Source organism: Drosophila persimilis, unplaced genomic scaffold (genome assembly GCF_003286085.1).
Source record: "Drosophila persimilis strain 14011-0111.01,24,50 unplaced genomic scaffold, DperRS2 tig00000002-arrow-pilon, whole genome shotgun sequence".
Classification (NCBI taxonomy): domain Eukaryota; kingdom Metazoa; phylum Arthropoda; class Insecta; order Diptera; family Drosophilidae; genus Drosophila; species Drosophila persimilis.
Window position 1 is genome coordinate 15,870,816 of NW_020825289.1, and position 3,892 is coordinate 15,874,707.

The following is a 3,892-nucleotide window of genomic DNA, read 5'->3' on the forward strand; positions in this document are numbered from 1 at the left end:
GGGTCGTGTGTGGGTCTTGGTGGTATCACTCCTGTTCGAATCTGCAGAAGTGCTATGTGAACCTGTACTGCGGATGCCGTCCTTCCTTTGCATTCCGCCATATGTTGCCGTACAGGGACGATGTGCTCTGCCCACTTCACCGCAGCCCAGCCTCTATCCATATTTAACTGACGTGCCAACAAATATGCCTAAAGAGACAACGCAGACATTCCAGATGACGATTATTACCACAGCCTCATCGGCAAACACTATTCCTACCGCAAAGGTATGATATGGAATGTTATATTGTATTAAGATTTCCACTGTGTTACATCCGATATATGTGTATATACCTTTCACAGAATACGCAAGCGACATCATACACCGACACCATGCCGGATGTTTTCAGGACAATTGTTCCGGAGGAGATAAACCTACCAACTATACCAACAAATTATCTTCCTCAAACAAACATTCCTCAACCAGTTATTCCACATGTTTCTAGACCAGGTATTCCTGAAAAAGAAATCCCAAGTAGACCATCAATAGTCGCTCCTAAAAAAAATATTCCTCAACTAGTGGCTCCAAATATTTCTATGCCAGTGAATCATTTCATAAAGTATCCAAATTTACCAAATTTTTTTCTTCCCAATATTTCTATGCCAGTTATTCCTTATATAAACTTCCCAAAAATCCCAAAAATCACCCTCCCTAGAAGCCCGCCGCGCTTCCCAAATAATTATCTATTTCCTAGTACATTTTTCCCCTAGTATTCCCTAGTAGCCTTCCATGGAAGTTCTCTATTTTGCATGGTATGAAATACAATATTTGTTGCTGCGCGGGTAATCCTCGTCCGTAGTCCTTATATCATCGCGTGTTTCTCTGTGCAAGGGGTCTCTGATTTGGTCATGGAAATTCATGTTTTAATTTAATGCAAATTGTACACTGATTATGCTGTCAGCCTCGATAGAGGCCCCACATATGTACACATTTTAACGATACATATATGTACATGTTAATACCGACTGTTCTGGGGAATGTTGGCTACAACTTAATCATTTAAAATTTAAAATTGATATGTTAATACTTTATTCGCCTGCTTTTGAAATGGCAATGTTTGCTCAATTACGAAATAGTTCACAATGCAATTAGATTGCCTCCCTTTAGGCCTCCCCAGCACGACTTTCAGCAACTTGTATCGATTGGCTTTGATTTGTAATAACTTGAGAAAATGTCTTTGTTGCATTTCAAATTTCATTTTGATGTTGATGTGGCACCTCCGATCAAAGTAAAATCCTTACAAATGTATTGAGATATTCTTTGCTGAAAGTTTTGTTACAGTAAATCTGAGAATAAAATTCATTAAAACAAATTCAATAGCACTCAAATCCATGCAGATTCAGCTGACTTACAGTCAGCAGCAGCCCGAAATTCAATTAATTATACTAACTTAAATGAAAACCCATACACACACCCATGATGGCGTCATTATCAGGCAGTGGCAGCAACAGCAGGCCCTGCCACATCCGACAAATGCAATGCAGCAACAACTACGATAATGCTGCGGAATAGTCAAAATCTCTAACACACAACAGCTGGAAGACAATACGAAGGCGCAAACCCAAATCAACGGCAACATCCGTGGGGGATGCGAGAATGTTTATGCACATTATGAACAAGCATCGGTTGTACGGGACCCGCAGAGAGGGGTAGAGAGACATATGTATATATCCACATATATATAGAGGGGCATACCTATCACATAAACGTTTTGTGCATTGCAAATCTGATTCCCTGCTGCTGCCGCTATTGCCCCTGCTGGTGGCAGACAGCGCCCAGAATCCGGATGCGACCCCATTTCAAATCCATCCAAATTATGCACGAAAATTATGTGTGCGAAAGCGAAAATTTCCACAGACAAAATTATGGTTTTCCCAGTTGTTCTACGGTTCTGCTTCTGCGACTACGACTGGATTTGTATGGCGTATACGAATATTGCGCATACGACATGTGTTTGGCATATTTAAATGGGGCACAAGCCCAGAAGCGGAAAGAAGGGGTAGAGTGGTGCACTGCCATTAGCTCAATTTGGGCATCACTTTAAGAGAGACACAATTCAATTGTTTGCCTTTCGTCCAATCATTTGTCAAATGAGTTTTCAGAAAATGTCACGCAATGCAATTTTCTTTTTGCAGTGAAAGCAGGAGAAAGCCCCATGAAATAAATGATGCCGGAGCTTGCACTGCTCCTGCTGGGAGTTTTAGTGTCATATAAGTAAATCCCTGTGGGAGATAGAAAAATGACTGAGAACCGACTGCGAAAGTTAAAGTCCTGCAGACTATATAGACTCCATGCTCTCCCCGCCATTATTACATTGTTGCATAAGACAGCCATCGTGGGGGGCTAAAGGGGTCGAGTGACTTAGAGAGGCAGATGCGTGTGCGTCCTGCAGCCAATAAGTTGCTAGCAGCCGTTGCCACTGCAGCACAAATATCCTTGTCACATGACATTTATGCACATTCGTGTGTGTGTGTCCTTCCTACTGCTGCACGTTGGCTGCAACTACAACTTAAAGCTTTTAATAAAAATGTCAAGTGCATTGAAGTGCATAGGGGGAAACGCCAAAGGAATGCGAATCAGCGAACGAGCGAACAAAGGTCAGCTGTGGCACCATTTAAAGCATGTTGTGAGACCTTTTCATCATTCTGAAGCATGGCATTTAACGTCATTGGGACTTCAACTGTCCGACTTCAAATTTATTGCAAGATCTGATAGTTAAGATTCCATTAAAAATCCAAAAAAACAATTCTCTTTTTGCTGATATTATATCAAAATGCTGATGAAAAACTCAGCCCATTGGCATTGGCTCAGAGAATTTCCCTGCAAAGAAAATATTTGTTTTATCCTTAATGAAAAACACAAAGGGTTGATTAACGATGAAAGGGATAGCTCTCTCGTTGCCCGTCTCGATATTAGCTGGAACCAAAATACTTTATTATTATCACTTTCACAGAAAGTCTGGTTCTGTCTACGAAGAGATGAACGGGTATCCTCATGGTCGTGCCCTTCTTGCTTATCGTATATTTGATGTCTTTGAACTCCTCCGGTGCGTCGTTCTTGTTCTCCCCAACCAGCTGCAAGGCGATTTTCAGTTCTTGCGCTGTCTGACCCTCAGCCCCGGCAAAGAGTAACGCCAGGGCGGCCCTAACGCCCACCGGAGAGATCATGAAATTTTGTCGATCGTTCTGTGCAGAAATAAGCGAAAAGAGTTTGCTGGATATGTAATCGGCATGGACCAAAGCCATTAGGCAGACCAGAACTTAAAGGTAATGAATTATAGGAAATATAGGAGAATCTGGAGAGAAGTCACAGGAAAACATGCTTGAAATTCGACGGAGTAGCATCTTGAATGCAGGAAAGTTACTCCAGGAGTTGTGCGTATTCATTAGACTCGACTGTTATGGAGCCTGTTCTTCATACAGCCGCAACGAATGGTATTAAAGCCTGAAATTTGCAGTTATATAATCCCAATTGACATATGACTGTAGGAACTGTGGGGCTGCGGGGTCGTTTGTTCTTGGTAACAAAAAATCAAGCATGTCCCAGCCTTTGTTTCACACGACTTGGCAGGGGTTTTCCACAAGTTTTCTATGCCCCTAAAATTTGTTCAGTTTGAAAAACGTATGCAAACGTGTTATTCTTCTTCCTGCAGTTGAATGAAGGCTGACCCCCGGGGTGACTGCTAGGATGCGGAGCTTCATGGCTGACAATATTATTGAAAGCTTGACATTTAGATTGATTGCAATTAAAGCACTTTCTCCTCTTCAATCTATCCTTCCCTTTTTTATTTTTCTTAATTTTTCTTAAAAGTTTTTATAAATTGGTATTTGCTTTTAAAGGGAAAAAGAAGATA

General features: G+C 41.4%; 1 long non-coding RNA gene across 1 annotated transcript; it reads left to right on the forward strand.

Moving 5' to 3' along the window:
* Nucleotides 1-844, forward strand: LOC6592722. The gene is made up of 2 exons (XR_003408443.1): nt 1-265; nt 342-844. It is a non-coding gene; the product is annotated as an uncharacterized LOC6592722 (long non-coding RNA).
* The last annotated feature ends 3,048 nt before the right edge of the window (nt 845-3,892 follow it).